Consider the following 20,000-nt stretch of genomic DNA (forward strand, 5'->3'; position numbering starts at 1 on the left):
CGTGCACCTGCCCCGGCCGCGCACCCGGCCCCGCCCAGCTTCGCTCACCTGTCCCGGGCGTCTGGTGCGGAACCTTAGAGTAAGAAACATCACCGTGCACCTTGGCCAACGTGCGCGACTCGACCGAGCGCGCACTGGCCGAGGTGCACACCGATTTCACCTGGGTGCGCGCGCAGCACCTCGGGCGCACCGGGGTGCGCGCACAACGCCCGGGTTGCACCGTGGCCTGTGTGCTCGGGGCGCCTCGGGTGCGCGCTCGGTGTCGCCCCCGCGCGCGCGGTAGTGCGGGCAGCGCACCCCGGCCCGGCCCGGCCCCGACGAGAACGCAAACGGGCAAAAGGTTTATTCAAATAGCATTGCGACGCCCGGCGAAAAACTAAAAAAGGGTGCAACACCGGGACTTCCCGGGAGGTCACCCATCCCAGTACTACTCCGGCCCAAGCGCGCTTAACTGCGGAGTTCTGATGGGATCCGGTGCACTAACGCTGGTATGATCGCACCCGTTATGAGCTTGTCGCAGTGTGTACTTAGCAAACCGCGACCCACGTGCGAATCCACCCCGGCCACCCACCCCCGTCGAGGTGCACACCCTCCCTCGCGAAGTGCGCCCCGTTCGCCAAGTGTGAGCCCTGCCCGGGTGCGCGCACCTTGCTAGGGCGTCGGGTGTGCACCCGGCCCGGCCTACGTGCGTGCACCTGGACGGGGCGTCGTGTGCGTGCAGTGTCCCGTCTGCAACGCGGTGCCCACACACCACCTCGGGCGCAACGACCTGCGCTCACATGTGGGCCGAGTGCACCTTGGTGCATGTTCGGGGCGCCTCGGGTGCACGCTCGATCTTGCCCCGGTGCACCAAGGCGCTCGGTTTGCCCCGGGTGCGCACTTGGTGCAAGGTGGGCACCCAAAATAGGGATCAAGCACCAAAACACAAGTTTCGGGATGCAAAATGGGACCCAAGGACCACAAATGCGTTCCAAGACCCATGATGGGTCCACGAGAACAAAAATGTGTTCCGAGACTTAATAAACAAATATTGGGTTTTAGGAGAAGAAACATGCTCTGATGCCCAAAACGAGAATCGACCCCGAAAAGGCCACAGGCCAAAAGTGGGATGCGAGACAAAAAAAAAAGGGACCCGAGGACCAAAATTGGGTTCCCAGGTCGAAGACAGGGCAACCGGACAAGAAACGACCTCTAAGGCTCGAAATGAGTCCCGACGACTAAAACTTGACAAGAAGCACCCATCAGGCACCCAACTCGACACCCATGGGATGCCGACCCACCCGGGCTTCCACCTAGCACACCTTGGCACCCACCCACCCTCGCACCCAACCTCGCACCCAACTTAGCACCTTTGAACCCACATTGGCACTCACCCTGACCCTGGCACCTTGGAACCCACATTGGCACTCACCTTGACCCTGGCACCCACCTTTGCACTCACCTTGGGACCCACCCTGGCTCCCACCTCGGCACCCACCCAGACACCCACCTTGGTTCCTTGGCACCCACCTTGGATCCTTGGCACCCACCCCGACACCCACCTTGGCACGCAACTTGGCTACTTGCCACCCACCTTGGCTCCTTGACGCCCACCCCGACAACCACCCCGTGACCTACCCTGGCTAGGGTTGGTGCACACCCACCCTGGTGCCCACCTTGGCACCCACCCCATGACCCACCTTGGCACGCACCTTAGTACCCACCCCGTTACCCACCCTAGGACCCACCCCGTGACCCACCTTGGCCAGGGTGGGTGCCTTGGTGCGCACAACTTGCCTGGGCTGCACACCAGGGCGGGCTCAAGATGGCACCCGCGTTCCGTTTTTTTCACTATCTTTCAAAACGGAAATTTTAAAATCTCGTTTTTTTTTTTTTTTTGCCTTTTCTGGAAATTAGTGAAGGCAGCGCATCAAAGGTGCGCAATGCTGGTGCGAACCCGGGAGCGCTCCGATGTGTGCTCCAAGGTGCGGCGTGCACGAAGTCCGAGCCCGGCTTGCCCCGGGTGCGCACCTCGCGTGCACCTTCGCCGGGGTGAGCACCTTGGCTGGGTTGCGCGCCCTGGTGCGCACCAAGGAGCGCTCTGAAGTGTGCTCCAAGGTGCGGCGTGCACGAAGTCGGAGCTCGGTTTGCCCCGGGTGTGCACCTCGGGTGCGCACCTCGCGTGCACCTTCGCTGCGGTGGGCACCTTGGCTGGGTTGCGCGCCTTGGTGGGCACCATGCAGTGCACGAAGTCGGAGCCCGGTTTGCCCCGGGCGCGCACCTCCGCCAGGGTGGGCACCTTGGTGCGCACAACTTGCCTGGGCTGCGCACCAGGAAGGGCTCAAGATGGCACCCGCGTTCCGTTTTTTTCACTATCTTTCAGAACGGAAATTTTAAAATATCGTTTTTTTTTGCCTTTTCTGGAAATTAGTGAAGGCAGCGCATCAAAGGTGCGCAACGCTGGTGCGAACCTGGGAGCGCTCCGATGTGTGCTCCAAGGTGCGGCGTGCACGAAGTCGGAGCCCGGTTTGCCCCGGGTGCGCCCTGGTGGGCACCATGGTGCGCACCAAGGAGCGCTCCGAAGTGTGCTCCAAGGTGCGGCCTGCACGAAGTCGGAGCCCGGTTTGCCCCGGGCGTGCACCGCGGGTGGGCACCTTGGTGCGCATGCCTTGCCTGGGCTGCGCACCAGGGCGGGCTCAAGATGGCACCCGCGTTCCGTTTTTTTCACTATCTTTCAAAACGGAAATTTTAAAATCTCATTTTTTTTTGCCTTTTCTGGAAATTAGTGAAGGCAGCGCATCAAAGGTGCGCACCTCGCTGCCCACCACGGTGCGCAACGCCGGTGGGCACCCGGGAGTGCTTCGAAGTGTGCTCCAAGGTGCTGCGTGCACGTTGTCGGAGCCCGGTTTGCCCCGGGTGCGCACCTCGCGTGCACCTTCGTCGGGGTGGGCACCTTGGCTGGGTTTGCCCCGGCTGCGCTCCGAAGCGGGGTTATTGGAGCGCCGCCTCTTTTTTTGTCGGAGCGTTTGGTGGGGTTTCTCGCATTGGCTCTTCCCAGGCCCGGTTGCCACCCTGGCGCGCACGAAGTCGGAAGTAGGGTTAATTGCCCGGGTGCGCACCTTTGCCAGGGTGGGCACCTTACCTGGGCTGTGCACCAGGGCGGGCTCAAGATGGCACCCGCGTTCCGTTTTTTTCACTATCTTTCAAAACGGAAATTTTAAAATCTCCTCTTTTTTTTGCCTTTTCTGGAAATTAGTGAAGGCAGCGCATCAAAGGTGCGCACCTCGCTGCCCACCTTGGTGTGCTCTGAGGTGCGCACCCGGGAGCGCTACGAAGTGTGCTCCAAGGTGCGGCGTGCACGTTGTCGGAGCCCGGTTTGCCCCGGGTGCGCACCTCGCCTGCACCTTGGCCGGGGTGGGCACCCTGGCTGGGTTTGCCCAGGGTGCGCTCCGAAGCGGGGTTACTGGAGCGCCCCCTCTTTTTTTGTCAGAGCGTTTGGTGGGGTTTCTCGCATTGGCTCTTCCCAGGCCCGGTTGTTGGGTGCGCTCCCACCCTGGCGCGCGCGAAGTTGGAAGTTGGGTTAATTGCCCGGGCGCGCACCTTCGCCAGGGTGGGCACCTTGGTGCGCACACCTTGGCTGGGCTGCGCACCAGGGCGGGCTCAAGATGGCACCAGCATTCCCTTTTTCTCACTATCTTTCAAAACGGAAATTTTAAAATCTCGTTTTTTTTTGCCTTTTATGGAAATTAGTGAAGGCATCGCATCAAAGGTGCGCACCTCGCTGCCCACCTTGGTGTGCTCCGAGGTGCCCACCACGGTGCGCTCCGAGGTGCCCACCACGGTGCGCAACGCCGGTGCGAACCCGGGAGCGCCCCGATGTGTGCTCCAAGGTGCGGCGTGCACGAAGCCGGACCCCGGTTTGCCCCGGGTGCGCACCTCGCGTGCACCTTGGTGCGCACACCTTGGCTGGGTTGCGCGGCCTGGTGGGCACCATGGTGCGCACCAAGGAGCGCTCCAAAGTGTGCTCCAAGGTGCGGCGTGCACGAAGTCCTAGCCCGGTTTGCCCCGGGTGCGCACCTTCGCCGCGGTGGGCACCATGGCGTGCACGAAGTCGGAGCCCGGTTTGCCCCGGGTGCGCACCTCGCGTGCACCTTCGCCGGGGTGGGCACCTCGGCTGGGTTGCGCGCCCTGGTGCGCACCAAGGAGCGCTCCGAAGTGTGCTCCAAGGTGCGGCGTGCACGAAGTCGGAGCCCGGTTTGCCCCGGGTGCGCACCTTCGCCGCGGTGGGCACCCTGGTGCGCACCATGGCGTGCACGAAGTCGGAGCCCGGTTTGCCCCGGGTGCGCACCTCGCGTGCACCTTCGGCGGGGTTGCGCGCCCTGGTGCGCACCAAGGAGCGCTCCGAAGTGTGCTCCAAGGTGCGGCGTGCACGAAGTCGGAGCCCGGTTTGCCCCGGGTGCGCACCTCGCGTGCACCTTCGGCGGGGTTGCGCGCCCTGGTGGGCACCATGGTGCGCACCAAGGAGCGCTCCGAAGTGTGCTCCAAGGTGCGGCGTGCACGAAGTCGGAGCCCGGTTTGCCCCGGGTGCGCACCTCGCGTGCACCTTCGCCGCGGTGGGCACCATGGCGTGCACGAAGTCGGAGCCCGGTTTGCCCCGGGTGCGCACCTCGCGTGCACCTTCGCCGGGGTGGGCACCTCGGCTGGGTTGCGCGCCCTGGTGCGCACCAAGGAGCGCTCCGAAGTGTGCTCCAAGGTGCGGCGTGCACGAAGTCGGAGCCCGGTTTGCCCCGGGTGCGCACCTCGCGTGCACCTTCGCCGCGGTGGGCACCATGGCGTGCACGAAGTCGGAGCCCGGTTTGCCCCGGGTGCGCACCCCGCGTGCACCTTCGCCGGGGTGGGCACCTCGGCTGGGTTGCGCGCCCTGGTGCGCACCAAGGAGCGCTCCGAAGTGTGCTCCAAGGTGCGGCGTGCACGAAGTCGGAGCCCGGTTTGCCCCGGGTGCGCACCTCGCGTGCACCTTCGCCGCGGTGGGCACCTTGGCTGGGTTGGGCACCATTGAGCGCTCCGAAGTGTGCTCCAAGGTGCGCACCATGGCCCTCCAAGGTGCGCAGCATGGCGTGCACGAAGTCGGAGCCCGGTTTGCCCCGGGTGCGCACCTCGCGTGCACCTTCGCCAGGGTGGGCACCTCGGTGCGCACACCTTCTCAATGTTTTCTTGCCTTTTCTGGAAATTGGTGAAGGCAGCGCATCAAAGGTGCGCACCTCGGTGTGCTCCGAGGTGCGAACCCGAGAGCGCTCCGAGGTGCCCACGAAGTCGAAAGTCGGGTTAATTGCATTGTTTTCCCCGGGTGCGCTCCGAGGTGCGCAACATCGGTGCGCACCAAGGAGGGCTCCGAAGTGTGCTCCAAGGTGCGCACGATTCGGAGCTCGGTTTGCCCGGGGTGCGCACACCTTGGCTGGGTTGCGCACCCTTTGTGCGCTCCAAGGTGCGCACGAAGTCGGAGCTCGGTTTGCCCCGGGTGCGCACCTTCGCCAGGGTGCGCACCTTGATGCGCACGCCTTGGCTGGGCTGCGCACCTTGGTGGGCGCCATGGTGCGCACCTTTCGTGCGCTCCAAGGTGCGCACGAAGTCGGAGCTCGGTTTGCCCCGGGTGCGCACCTTGGTGGGCGCCATGGTGCACTCCGAGGTGCCCAAGATTGGTGCGCACCAAGGAGCGCTCCGAAGTGCGCTCCAAGGTGCGCAGGTGCGCGCGAAGTCGAAAGTTGGGTTAATTGTCCGGTTTGCCTCGGGTGCGCACCTTGCGTGCACCTTCGCCAGGGTGGGCGCCTTGGTGCGCACACCTTGGCTGGGCTGCGCACCCGGGCGCGCACACCTTGGCACCCGCGTTTCCTTCATTTTAAATTTTTTTTTTTTACAATCTCTCAAGTGGGAAATTCTATAATCTCAACTTTTTTTGCCTTTTCAGGAAACTTTTGAATGGAGCGCATCATTGGTGCGCTCCGAAGTGTGCTCCAAGGTGCGCACCTCTGGTGTGCTCCAAAGCTCTCTCCAGCTGCGTGCACCTGCCCCGGCCGCGCACCCGGCCCCGCCCAGCTTCGCTCACCTGTCCCGGGCGTCTGGTGCGGAACCTTAGAGTAAGAAACATCACCGTGCACCTTGGCCAACGTGCGCGACTCGACCGAGCGCGCACTGGCCGAGGTGCACACCGATTTCACCTGGGTGCGCGCGCAGCACCTCGGGCGCACCGGGGTGCGCGCACAACGCCCGGGTTGCACCGTGGCCTGTGTGCTCGGGGCGCCTCGGGTGCGCGCTCGGTGTCGCCCCCCGCGCGCGCGGTAGTGCGGGCAGCGCACCCCGGCCCGGCCCGGCCCCGACGAGAACGCAAACGGGCAAAAGGTTTATTCAAATAGCATTGCGACGCCCGGCGAAAAACTAAAAAAGGGTGCAACACCGGGACTTCCCGGGAGGTCACCCATCCCAGTACTACTCCGGCCCAAGCGCGCTTAACTGCGGAGTTCTGATGGGATCCGGTGCACTAACGCTGGTATGATCGCACCCGTTATGAGCTTGTCGCAGTGTGTACTTAGCAAACCGCGACCCACGTGCGAATCCACCCCGGCCACCCACCCTCGTCGAGGTGCACACCCTCCCTCGCGAAGTGCGCCCCGTTCGCCAAGTGTGAGCCCTGCCCGGGTGCGCGCACCTTGCTAGGGCGTCGGGTGTGCACCCGGCCCGGCCTACGTGCGTGCACCTGGACGGGGCGTCGTGTGCGTGCAGTGTCCCGTCTGCAACGCGGTGCCCACACACCACCTCGGGCGCAACGACCTGCGCTCACATGTGGGCCGAGTGCACCTTGGTGCATGTTCGGGGCGCCTCGGGTGCACGCTCGATCTTGCCCCGGTGCACCAAGGCGCTCGGTTTGCCCCGGGTGCGCACTTGGTGCAAGGTGGGCACCCAAAATAGGGATCAAGCACCAAAACACAAGTTTCGGGATGCAAAATGGGACCCAAGGACCACAAATGCGTTCCAAGACCCATGATGGGTCCACGAGAACAAAAATGTGTTCCGAGACTTAATAAACAAATATTGGGTTTTAGGAGAAGAAACATGCTCTGATGCCCAAAACGAGAATCGACCCCGAAAAGGCCACAGGCCAAAAGTGGGATGCGAGACAAAAAAAAATGGGACCCGAGGACCAAAATTGGGTTCCCAGGTCGAAGACAGGGCAACCGGACAAGAAACGACCTCTAAGGCTCGAAATGAGTCCCGACGACTAAAACTTGACAAGAAGCACCCATCAGGCACCCAACTCGACACCCATGGGATGCCGACCCACCCGGGCTTCCACCTAGCACACCTTGGCACCCACCCACCCTCGCACCCAACCTCGCACCCAACTTAGCACCTTTGAACCCACATTGGCACTCACCCTGACCCTGGCACCTTGGAACCCACATTGGCACTCACCTTGACCCTGGCACCCACCTTTGCACTCACCTTGGGACCCACCCTGGCTCCCACCTCGGCACCCACCCAGACACCCACCTTGGTTCCTTGGCACCCACCTTGGATCCTTGGCACCCACCCCGACACCCACCTTGGCACGCAACTTGGCTACTTGCCACCCACCTTGGCTCCTTGACGCCCACCCCGACAACCACCCCGTGACCTACCCTGGCTAGGGTTGGTGCACACCCACCCTGGTGCCCACCTTGGCACCCACCCCATGACCCACCTTGGCACGCACCTTAGTACCCACCCCGTTACCCACCCTAGGACCCACCCCGTGACCCACCTTGGCCAGGGTGGGTGCACCCACCCTGGTGCCCACCTTGGCACCCACCCATCCTAGCACCCAGCCTGTGACCGGGCTTGGAACCCAACCTTGCACCCGTCTTGGCCAGTGTGGGTGCGCACCCATCCTGGCACCCACGTTGTGACACACCCTTTAACCCACGCACCCTAGCAGCCACGTTGGCACCCACCTTGGAACACAACCTAGCAACTTGGCACCCACCCCGTGACCCACCTTGGCATCCACCATAGCAGTCGCCCACTTGGCACCCACCTTGGAACCCAAGTTGGCACCCACCTCGGCACCCACCTTGACACTTGTGGACCCACCTTGCCACTCACCCTAGCATCGACCCATCCTAGCACCCACCCTGGCACCTTTGCACCCTAGCACTCACCCATCCTAGCACCTAACCTGTGACCCACCTTGACACTCACCCTCGCACCCACCTTGGAACCCAACCTAGCACCCACCCACCCTGACACCAACCCTAGCACCTACCCACCCTTGCACCCACCCTGTGACCCATCTTGGCACCCACCCATCCTACCACTCAACCTATCACCCACCTTCTCACCCACCTTGGCATCCACCTTAGCACCCACCCACACTGGCACCTTGGCACCCACCTCGGGCAAGGTGGGTGCACACCCACCCTGACACCCAATTTAGAACCAACCGAGCATGTTACCCACCTTGGCACCCACATTGCAGCCCACCCTAGTACCCACCCTATGACCCACATTGGCATCCACACCCTAGCACCCAGGCACCTCGACACCCGCCTTGACACGCACCCTAGCACTAAACCTGTGACCCACCTTGGAACTCACCCTAGAACCCACCCACCCTGTGAACCACCTTGGCATCCACCTTAGCACCCACCCACCTTGGCACCCACTCTAGCACTCACCCATCCTAACACCCAACTTGTTACCCACCTTGGCACCCGCCCTCGCGTCCACCTTGAAACCCACCCTAGCACCCACCCACGCAGGAGCCCACCTTGGCACCCAACCTAACACCCACGCATCCTGGCACCCAACTTGTGACCCACCTTGGAACCCACCCTAGTACCCACCTTTGAACCCACTATATCACCAACCCACCTTGGCACCCACCCTATGACCCTCTTTGGAATCCACCCTAGCACGCACCCACCCTGGCACCCACCATGGAGCGCACCCTAGCACCCACCCACCTCGGCACGCACCTCAACACCCACCTTGGTGTGCGCACTGCGCCAACCTCTCAAAGACCCTATGTGGTGCGCTCCAAAGTGTACACCTTTGGTGCGCTCCAAGGTGCGCACCTTTGGTGCACACCGAGGTGCACACCAAAGTGTGCACCGAGGTGAGCACCAAAGTGCACTCCAAGGTGCACACCAAGGCGTGCACCTTTGGTGCGGTCAATGCAAACGAATTCGGAAGTTGGGGTCGATGTCCTAATCGCTGCTGCAGACTACACGTATGAGAATCGGACAAATAGCTTTATATAGGGGAGGTGTTGCGTTTGATGGGTCGACTCCCCTGGTTGTGTGCACTGCACCAACTTCAAAGACCCTGTCTTGTTTAAGAAGTCAAAAGTTGGGGTGGATGTCCTAATCATTGCTGCAGTCTACGCATGTATGAGAATCAGACAAATAGCTTATATAGGGGAGGTGTTGCATTCGGTGGGTTGACTCCCCTGGTTGTGCGCACTGCGCCAACCTCAAAGACCCCGCATAGCAGAAGAAGTCGGAAGTCGGATTTTGGTGAGCACCAAGGCGTGCACCTTTGGTGCGGTCAACGCAGACGAATTCAGAAGTTGGGGTGGATGTCCTAATCGTTGTTGCAGGCTACACATGTATGAGAATCAGACAAATAGCTTATATAGGGGAGGTGTTGGGTTTGATGGGTCAACTCCCTTGGTTGTGCGCATTACGCCAACCTCAAAGACCTTGTTTTCGTTAAGAAGTCAAAAGTTGGGGTCAATGTCCTAATGGCTCCTGTAGGCTACACATGTATGAGAATCGGACAAATAGCTTATATAGGGGAGGTGTTGGGTTTGATGGGTCGACTCCCCTGGTTGTGCGCATTACGTCAACCTCAAAGACCTTGTTTTCGTTAAGAAGTCAAAAGTTGGGGTCGATGTCCTAATTGCTCCTGTAGACTACACATGTATGAGAATCAGACAAATAGCTTATATAGGGGAGGTGTTGGGTTTGATGGGTTGACTCCCCTAGTTGTTCGCATTACACCAACCTCAAAGACCTTGTTTTCGTTTAGAAGCCGAAAGTTGGGGTCGATGTCCTAATTGCTCCTGCAGGCTACGCATGTATGAGAATCAGACAAATAGCTTATATAGGGGAGGTGTTGGGTTTGATGGGTCGACTCCCCTGGTTGTGCGCATTGCGCCAACCTCAAAGACCCTGCATTGCGGATGAAGTCGAAAGTCAGAGTTTGGTGTGCTACAAGGTGTGGTCGAAGGTGCTCACCTAGGTGTGCACCTTTGGAGCGCAGGAAAAGTGCCCTCCAAAAGTGCGCACCTTTGGAGTGCACAAAAGTGCCCTCCAAAAGTGCGCACCTTTGGAGCGCACAAAAGTGCCCTCCAAAAAGTGCCCTCCAAAAGTGCGCACCTTTGGAGCGCACAAAAGTGCCCTCCAAAAAGTGCCCTCCAAAAGTGCGCACCTTTGGAGTGCAGAAAAGTGCCCTCCAAAAAGTGCCCTCCAAAAGTGTGCACCTTTGGAGTGCACAAAAGTGCCCTCCAAAAGTGCGCACCTTTGGAGCGCAGAAAAGTGCCCTCCAAAAAGTGCCCTCCAAAAGTGCGCACCTTTGGAGCGCAGAAAAGTGCCCTCCAAAAAGTGCCCTCCAAAAGTGCGCACCTTTGGAGCGCAGAAAAGTGCCCTCCAAAAAGTGCCCTCCAAAAGTGCGCACCTTTGGAGCGCAGAAAAGTGCCCTCCAAAAAGTGCCCTCCAAAAGTGCGCACCTTTGGAGCGCACAAAAGTGCCCTCCAAAAAGTGCCCTCCAAAAGTGCGCACCTTTGGAGCGCACAAAAGTGCCCTCCAAAAGTGCGCACCTTTGGAGCGCACAAAAGTGCCCTCCAAAAGTGCGCACTTTTGGTGCGCACCAAGGCGCTGGTTCGGTCGTTGCAGGCGAGTTCGGAAGTTGGGGTCGATGTCCTGAGCGGAGGTGCAAACTACACAGGTGTCGGAATCGGACAAATAGCTTATATAGGGGAGGTGTATGCTTCGATGGGTCGACTCCCCAGGTTGAGCGCACCGCGCCAACCTCAAAGACCCTACGGTATGGATGAAGTCGGAAGTTGGGTCCGATGACCGATTCGATTAGTAGGTATGCTCATGAGGTCGGAATTTGGGTCCGATGACCTGCCATGTGCAGGAAGGCGAATGTTGGCACTGTGCGTTGCAAGGTGCACACCAAGGTGCTGGTGCGGTCTTTTTAGTCGAGTTCGGAAGTTGGGGTCGATGTCCTGATCGGAGGTGCAAGCTACACAGGTGTGGGAATCGGACAAATAGCTTATATAGGGGAGGTGTATGCTTCGTTGGGTCGACTCCCCGGGTTGAGCGCACCGCGCCAACCTCAAAGACCCTACGGTATGGATGAAGTCGGAAGTTGGGTCCGATGACCGATTCGATATGTAGGCATACTCGCGAGGTCGGAATTTGGGTCCGATGACCTGCCATGTGCAGGAAGGCGAATGTTGGCACTGTGCGTTGCAAGGTGCGCACCAAGGCGCTGGTTCGGTCGTTGCAGGCGAGTTCGGAAGTTGGGGTCGATGTCCTGATCGGAGGTGCAAACTACACAGGTGTGGGAATCGGACAAATAGCTTATATAGGGGAGGTGTATGCTTCGTTGGGTCGACTCCCCGGGTTGAGCGCACCGCGCCAACCTCAAAGACCCTACGGTATGGATGAAGTCGGAAGTTGTGTCCGATGACCGATTCGATATGTAGGCATACTCGCGAGGTCGGAATTTGGGTCCGATGACCTGCCATGTGCAGGAAGGCGAATGTTGGGACTGTGCGTCGCAAGGTGCGCACCAAGGCGCTGGTGTCGTCGTTGCAGTCGAGTTCGGAAGTTGGGGTCGATGTCCTGGTCAGAGGTGCAAACTACACAGGTGTGGGAATCGGACAAATAGCTTATATAGGGGAGGTGTATGCTTCGATGGGTCGACTCCCCGGGTTGAGCGCACCGCGCCAACCTCAAAGACCCTACAGTATGGATGAAGTCGGAAGTTGGGTCCGATGACCGATTCGATACGTAGGCATATTGGCGAGGTCTGAATTTGTGTCCGATGACCTGCCATGCGCAGGAAGGCGGAATTTGGGTCCGATGACCGAGTTGATGGCGTGCCATGCGCAGAAAGGCGGAATTTGGGTCCGATGACCGAGTTGATGTTGATGGCCCGCCATGCACAGGAAGGCGGAATTTGGGTCCGATGACCGATTTGAAGGCGTGCCATGCGCAGAAAGGCGGAGTTTGGGTCCGATGACCGAGTTGATATTGATGGCCCGCCATGCGCAGGAAGGCGGAATTTGGGTCCGATGACCTGACATACGCATGGAGTCCGACTCGGGGGCCGATGTTCGATTCGATGACTTGCATTGTGGGTAAAGTCGGAAGTTGTGGTCTTTGACCCGATTCGATGACCAGACTTCGGCTGCTTGAGAATCGGACAAATAACTTATATAGGGGAGGTAGTGTTCTCGAGCATCCTCCCCCCGTGCCCGTTTATGTCGATTGATGCTGGTGCTCGACTGGTTGGAGCGCTCGGATGCAAAAATCTTGCACCAGGATTTATCGATTGTGATGGACACGGCAAGTCTCCTGATTGCTATGCAGGAGCTCATCGTGAATCTCTATGCGGCCTTGGTATGGACTCGACCTGCGGAATGGTTCGGCAATGGTAGTCGCTCCAACACGTCCTTGCAATGGCCACAGAGGTGATTCGACTAGAGCTCCAGTCTAGCTTTTGGGTTGCTTGGCGGACTGGTATAGCCGCGATCGAGTTCCGGCCATGAACGTTTTAGATAGCTCTTGGGCTTTCTGGGACGGAAGTCGGAAGTTTGGGCTGTTGTCCGATTTGATGACCATTCTTCGGATGTGTGAGAATCGGACAAATAACTTATATAGGGGACTGTGTTGTCTCACGCAGCCCCCTCCGTGCCCCTCTATCTCGACCGATGTTGGTGCTTGAAAGGGTTGGGATCGCTCGGATTTATAAACGTGCACCACCATTTGTCGAGTGTGAGGGACGCGGCAGGTCTCCTAAATGCTATACGGGCGCTCTCTGAGAATCTCTATCCGGCCTCGACACAGACTAGTCTTGCTGAATGGTTTGGCACTGGTAGTCGATCCAACACGTCGTTGTTGTGGCCGCCTAGGCGATTCGATTCGAGCCCCCGTCTAGCTTTTGGGTTGCTTGGCGGATTTTGCCCTATCCGCAAGTGAGCTCGGTCCCTAAACGTTCGAGAAACCCGATTGCTATGCGCCGACTCTCTTTCTTGCGAGCCTCCATCTAGCTTTTGGGTCTCTACGGAACGGAAGTCGGAATCTGGGACCGTTGTTTGATTCGACGAGGCAGACTACGGTTGTGCGAGAATCGGACAAATAACTTATATAGGGGAGGTGTTGACTGGAGCATTCTCCCCCGTGCCCCTCTAACTCGACCAATGCTGGCGCTCGAACGGTGGTAGCGCTCGGATTTTCGTTGAGCGCCAGCATTGGTCGATTTAGAGGGGCATGCGAGATTCCCGAATGCTATGCGAGGGCTCTAACGGAAATGTCTATTGGTTTCGGTATGGATGCAATTGCGAGTGGTTCGGCAAAGGTAGTCGTTCCGATGCGTCCATGTCGTGGCCAAATCGATAATTCGATTTGAGCCCTCGTATAGCATTTGGGTCTCTCGATGTGATTCCGCATTCCAGTCCCTTTGGGCACTGCTTGAGCCGCATCCCAGGGGGTTCCCTTCCCAATAATCTGCCTCGCAACCCGATTGCTATGCGGTGAGGCTCCTCGGCCGCCTCGGAACTATCTGTGTATCAGACGCATCGCGGGATAAGGGGTTGGCAACGGTAGTCGCCCCAAGCGCGTCCGATGCTTGGACCATTCCGAGGCGGCCCTGAAGCCTCTTCCGTCTAGCCGTTGGGTCCTTCTCGCCGCATCCCTTGCCTCGCACCCCGATTGCTATGCGGTGAGGCTCCTCGGCCGCCTTGGAACTATCTGTGTATCAGACGCATCGCGGGATAAGGGGTTGTCACTGGTAGTCGCCCCAAGCGCGTCCGATGCTTGGACCATTCCGAGGCGGCCCTGAAGCCTCTTCCGTCTAGCCGTTGGGTCCTTCTCGCCGCATCCCTCGACTCGCACCCCGATTGCTATGCGGTGAGGCTCCTCGGCCGCCTTGGAACTATCTGTGTATCGGACGCGTCGCGGGATAAGGGGTTGTCACTGGTAGTCGCCCCAAGCGCGTCCGATGCTTGGACCATTCCGAGGCGGCCCTGAAGCCTCTTCCGTCTAGCCGTTGGGTCCTTCTCGCCGCATCCCTCGCCTCGCACCCCGATTGCTATGCGGTGAGGCTCCTCGGCCGCCTTGGAACTATCTGTGTATCGGACGCGTCGCGGGATAAGGGGTTGTCACTGGTAGTCGCCCCAAGCGCGTGCGATGCATGGACCATTCCCAGGCGGCCCTGAAGCCTCTTCCGTCTAGCCGTTGGGTCCTTCTCGCCGCATCCCTCGCCTCGCACCCCGATTGCTATGCGGTGAGGCTCCTCGGCCGCCTTGGAACTATCTGTGTATCGGACGCGTCGCGGGATAAGGGGTTGTCACTGGTAGTCGCCCCAAGCGCGTCCGATGCTTGGACCATTCCGAGGCGGCCCTGAAGCCTCTTCCGTCTAGCCGTTGGGTCCTTCTCGCCGCATCCCTCGCCTCGCACCCCGATTGCTATGCGGTGAGGCTCCTCGGCCGCCTTGGAACTATCTGTGTATCGGACGCGTCGCGGGATAAGGGGTTGTCACTGGTAGTCGCCCCAAGCGCGTCCGATGCTTGGACCATTCCGAGGCGGCCCTGAAGCCTCTTCCGTCTAGCCGTTGGGTCCTTCTCGCCGCATCCCTCGCCTCGCACCCCGATTGCTATGCGGTGAGGCTCCTCGGCCGCCTTGGAACTATCTGTGTATCGGACGCGTCGCGGGATAAGGGGTTGTCACTGGTAGTCGCCCCAAGCGCGTCCGATGCTTGGACCATTCCGAGGCGGCCCTGAAGCCTCTTCCGTCTAGCCGTTGGGTCCTTCTCGCCGCATCCCTCGCCTCGCACCCCGATTGCTATGCGGTGAGGCTCCTCGGCCGCCTTGGAACTATCTGTGTATCGGACGCATCGCGGGATAAGGGGTTGTCACTGGTAGTCGCCCCAAGCGCGTCCGATGCTTGGACCATTCCGAGGCGGCCCTGAAGCCTCTTCCGTCTAGCCGTTGGGTCCTTCTCGCCGCATCCCTCGCCTCGCACCCCGATTGCTATGCGGTGAGGCTCCTCGGCCGCCTTGGAACTATCTGTGTATCGGACGCGTCGCGGGATAAGGGGTTGTCACTGGTAGTCGCCCCAAGCGCGTCCGATGCTTGGACCATTCCGAGGCGGCCCTGAAGCCTCTTCCGTCTAGCCGTTGGGTCCTTCTCGCCGCATCCCTCGCCTCGCACCCCGATTGCTATGCGGTGAGGCTCCTCGGCCGCCTTGGAACTATCTGTGTATCGGACGCGTCGCGGGATAAGGGGTTGTCACTGGTAGTCGCCCCAAGCGCGTCCGATGCTTGGACCATTCCGAGGCGGACCTGAAGCCTCTTCCGTCTAGCCGTTGGGTCCTTCTCGCCGCATCCCTCGCCTCGCACCCCGATTGCTATGCGGTGAGGCTCCTCGGCCGCCTTGGAACTATCTGTGTATCGGACGCGTCGCGGGATAAGGGGTTGTCACTGGTAGTCGCCCCAAGCGCGTCCGATGCTTGGACCATTCCGAGGCGGCCCTGAAGCCTCTTCCGTCTAGCCGTTGGGTCCTTCTTGCCGCATCCCTCGCCTCGCACCCCGATTGCTATGCGGTGAGGCTCCTCGGCCGCCTTGGAACTATCTGTGTATCGGACGCGTCGCGGGATAAGGGGTTGTCACTGGTAGTCGCCCCAAGCGCGTCCGATGCTTGGACCATTCCGAGGCGGCCCTGAAGCCTCTTCCGTCTAGCCGTTGGGTCCTTCTCGCCGCATCCCTCGCCTCGCACCCCGATTGCTATGCGGTGAGGCTCCTCGGCCGCCTTGGAACTATCTGTGTATCGGACGCATCGCGGGATAAGGGGTTGTCACTGGTAGTCGCCCCAAGCGCGTCCGATGCTTGGACCATTCCGAGGCGGCCCTGAAGCCTCTTCCGTCTAGCCGTTGGGTCCTTCTCGCCGCATCCCTCGCCTCGCACCCCGATTGCTATGCGGTGAGGCTCCTCGGCCGCCTTGGAACTATCTGTGTATCGGACGCGTCGCGGGATAAGGGGTTGTCACTGGTAGTCGCCCCAAGCGCGTCCGATGCTTGGACCATTCCGAGGCGGACCTGAAGCCTCTTCCGTCTAGCCGTTGGGTCCTTCTCGCCGCATCCCTCGCCTCGCACCCCGATTGCTATGTGGTGAGGCTCCTCGGCCGCCTTGGAACTATCTGTGTATCGGACGCGTCGCGGGATAAGGGGTTGTCACTGGTAGTCGCCCCAAGCGCGTCCGATGCTTGGACCATTCCGAGGCGGCCCTGAAGCCTCTTCCGTCTAGCCGTTGGGTCCTTCTCGCCGCATCCCTCGCCTCGCACCCCGATTGCTATGCGGTGAGGCTCCTCGGCCGCCTTGGAACTATCTGTGTATCGGACGCGTCGCGGGATAAGGGGTTGTCACTGGTAGTCGCCCCAAGCGCGTCCGATGCTTGGACCATTCCGAGGCGGACCTGAAGCCTCTTCCCTCTAGCCGTTGGGGCTTTCTCGCCGCATCCCTCGCCTCGCACCCCGATTGCTATTCGGTGAGGCTCCTCGGCCGCCTTGGAACTATCTGTGTATCGGACGCATCGCGGGATAAGGGGTTGGCAGTGGTAGTCGCCCCAAGCGCGTCCGATGCTTGGACCATTCCGAGGCGGCCCTGCAGCCTCTTCCGTCTAGCCGTTGGGGCCATCTCGCTGCATCCCCCACCTCGCACCACGATTGCTATGCGGTGAGGCTCCTTGGCCGCCTCGGAACTATCTGTGTATCGGACGCATCGCGGGATAAGGGGTTGTCACTGGTAGTCGCCCCAAGCGCGTCCGATGCTTGGACTATTTCGAGGCGGCCCTGCAGCCTCTTCCGTCTAGCCGTTGGGGCCATCTCGCCGCATCCCCCAGCTCCTCGGCCGCCTCGGAACTATCTGTGTATCGGACGCATCGCGGGATAAGGGGTTGGCAGTGGTAGTCGCCCCAAGCGCGTTCGATGCTTGGACTATTCCGAGGCGGCCCCGCAGCCTCTTCCGTCTACCCTTTGGGGCCATCTCGCCGCATCCCTCGCCTCGCACCCCGATTGCTATGCGGTGAGGCTCCTCGGCCGCCTGGGAACTATCTTCGTATCGGATGCATCGCGGGATAAGGGGTTGTCACTGGTAGTCGCCCCAAGCGCGTCCGATGCTTGGACTATTCCGAGGCGGCCCTGTGGCCTCTTCCGTCTAGCCGTTGGGGCCATCTCGCCGCATCCCTCACCTCGCACCCCCATTGCTATGCGGTGAGGCTCCTCGGCCGCCTTGGAACTGTCTTCGTATCGGAAGCATCGCGGGATAAGGGGTTGTCACTGGTAGTCGCCCCAAGCGCGTCCGATGCTTGGACTATTCCGAGGCGGCCCTGCAGCCTCTTCCGTCTAGCCGTTGGGGCCATCTCGCCGCATCCCCCACCTCGCACCCGGATTGCTATGCGGTGAGGCTCCTCGGCCGCCTTGGAACTATCTTCGTATCGGACGCATCGCGGGATAAGGGGTTGTCACTGGTAGTCGCCCCAAGCGCGTCCGATGCTTGGACTATTCCGACGCGGCCCTGTGGCCTCTTCCGTCTAGCCGTTGGGGCCATCTCGCCGCATCCCCCACCTCGCACCCCGATTGCTATGCGGTGAGGCTCCTCGGCCGCCTTGGAACCATCTTCGTATCGGACGCATCGCGGGATGAGGGGTTGTCACTGGTAGTCGCCCCAAGCGCGTCCGATGCTTGGACCATTCCGAGGCGGCCCTGAAGCCTCTTCCGTCTAGCCGTTGGGGCCTTCCCGCCCCATCCCTCGCCTCGCACCCCCGATTGCTATGCGGTGAGGCTCCTCGGCCGCCTTGGAACCATCTGTGTATCGGACGCATCGCGGGATAAGGGGTTGGCACTGGTAGTCGCCCCAAGCGCGTCCGATGCTTGGAGCATTCCGAGGTGGCCCTGAAGCCTCTTCCGTCTAGCCGTTGGGGCCTTCCCGCCCCATCCCTCGCCTCGCACCCCGATTGATATGCGGTGAGGCTCCTCGGCCGCCTTGGAACTATCTGTGTATCGGACGCATCGCGGGATAAGGGGTTGGCACTGGTAGTCGTCCCAATCGCGTCCGATGCTTGGACCATTCCGAGGCGGCCCTGCAGCCTCTTCCGTTTAGCCGTCGGGGCCTTCCCGCCGCATCCCTCGCCTCGCATCCCGATTCCTATGCGGTGAGTCTTCTCGGCCGCCGCGGAACTATACCTGTTATTGCTACTGCATCCTTCGGCTGGTAACCTCCTCTGCCGCCTTGGAACGTTCTCTTTGTCGGACGCGTCGCGGGATAAGGGGTTGGCACTGGTAGTCGCCCCAAGCGCGCCCGATGCATAGACCGCTCCGAGTTGACCTTGCTTTCAGCCTCTCACATGCATAGACCTCTCTGAGTCGACCCTGCAGCCTCTCACGTTTAGCCTTTGGAATCTCGCCTCACAACATGATTGCTATCCTTGATGCATCCCTTGCCTCGAGCCCTGATTGCTTTCTTGGCTGCATCCCTCCTCTCCTCACAGCCCGGTTGTCATCACTGCTTCATCCGTCGCTTCATGCATTCTGGCTGCTGGGCCCTTCCCACCGCACACCTCGATTGCTATCTCTTCTGCATCACACACCCCGATTGCTATCTCTGCTACATCCCTCGGCTCTCACTTCTGCATCCTTCGCCTCCCACCTCGATTGCTATCAATGCTGCATCCGTAACCTCACACCCCGATTGCTATGCGGGGAGGCTCCTTGGCCGCCTTGGAAATTTCTGTGTGTCGGACGCACCGCGGGATAAGGGGTTGGCACTGGTAGTCGCCCCAAGTGCGCCCGATTCTTAGACCGCTTCGAGGTGACCTCGTAGCCTCTTTCGTCCAGGCTTCCTGCCTTCAACGCCCTTTTTACACCTCGATTGCTATGCGCGGGCTCGTTGGCGTCTATCACCTCTCTGCGAAGAGTGGCACGATGATTGTTGGGGTAAATCGTAGCAGTCCGATCTCTGGCCTTGGGCCATTGTGAGGGCTGATCGATTTCCTGTGCGCATCTCGTGTTCGCCCAGTAACAGACTCGACGACTTGTAATCGGTCTTGTTCCCGATTGTTCCTGGAGGTAGTCTTCGGAACTCTTGGATTTGACCTGTCACTCGAACTGTCCTCTTCCGAGGATGCTTGTGTGTGTGTGCTTGTGCCATTTCCTTGGCGGTATTAACGAGATATTAAAGAGCGGAGTGAGCGCCTCGCCCAGCTATGTTTGGGGCTCTCACTCCCTTACCCGGTGTGCGACCGCTTTGCACGTAGGTTGCGGAGCATCGCGACTCTTTCGATGTTTGGCGGTTGTCTTCCGGTGATGCGTTGGTCCCGAAGTGCACGTTACTAGCATTTCTGCCATTGTTCTCGATCTTTGGCACGTTCCTTCGTTGCAATTGGATATATATCTCCGTTTATACGCGCAGGCTTCTCCCGCCTATTCAGCGCTGTCCCACTCTCAGCACTCTCGTGGTCTCCTTGGCTTCTCTCTCCCGTGAGCGAGCTCTCTTCTCGAGTCTTTTCCATGTCCCATGGAGGTTGCCTTGCGAAATTCGGGCACACAAACGTGACCGGATAAGAGCGGAATTGCCTATGAGGAGAAGCTCACCTTAGGGAGCAGCAATGCCGAGTGTTTCGACAGAGGGTAGAGGGGGCGTTGTTTGGGCGGTTGCACAAAAGAGTGCTACGGTTGCACTGAAGGTTGCTTCTTCGTCTCC

At 60.2% G+C, this 20,000-nt stretch overlaps 2 non-coding genes across 2 annotated transcripts; both read right to left on the bottom strand.

Annotated features, from left to right (window-relative positions):
* Positions 1–383: 383 nt before the first annotated feature.
* LOC131867635 (5S ribosomal RNA) lies at positions 384–502 on the bottom strand. Its single transcript, XR_009366187.1, has one exon. It is a non-coding gene; the product is annotated as a 5S ribosomal RNA (ribosomal RNA).
* A 5,916-nt stretch (positions 503–6,418) lies between these two features.
* Positions 6,419–6,537, bottom strand: LOC131867636 (5S ribosomal RNA). Its single transcript, XR_009366188.1, has one exon. It is a non-coding gene; the product is annotated as a 5S ribosomal RNA (ribosomal RNA).
* Between the last annotated feature and the right edge of the window lie 13,463 nt (positions 6,538–20,000).

This window comes from Cryptomeria japonica, unplaced genomic scaffold, assembly GCF_030272615.1.
Source record: "Cryptomeria japonica unplaced genomic scaffold, Sugi_1.0 HiC_scaffold_176, whole genome shotgun sequence".
Lineage (NCBI taxonomy): Eukaryota > Viridiplantae > Streptophyta > Pinopsida > Cupressales > Cupressaceae > Cryptomeria > Cryptomeria japonica.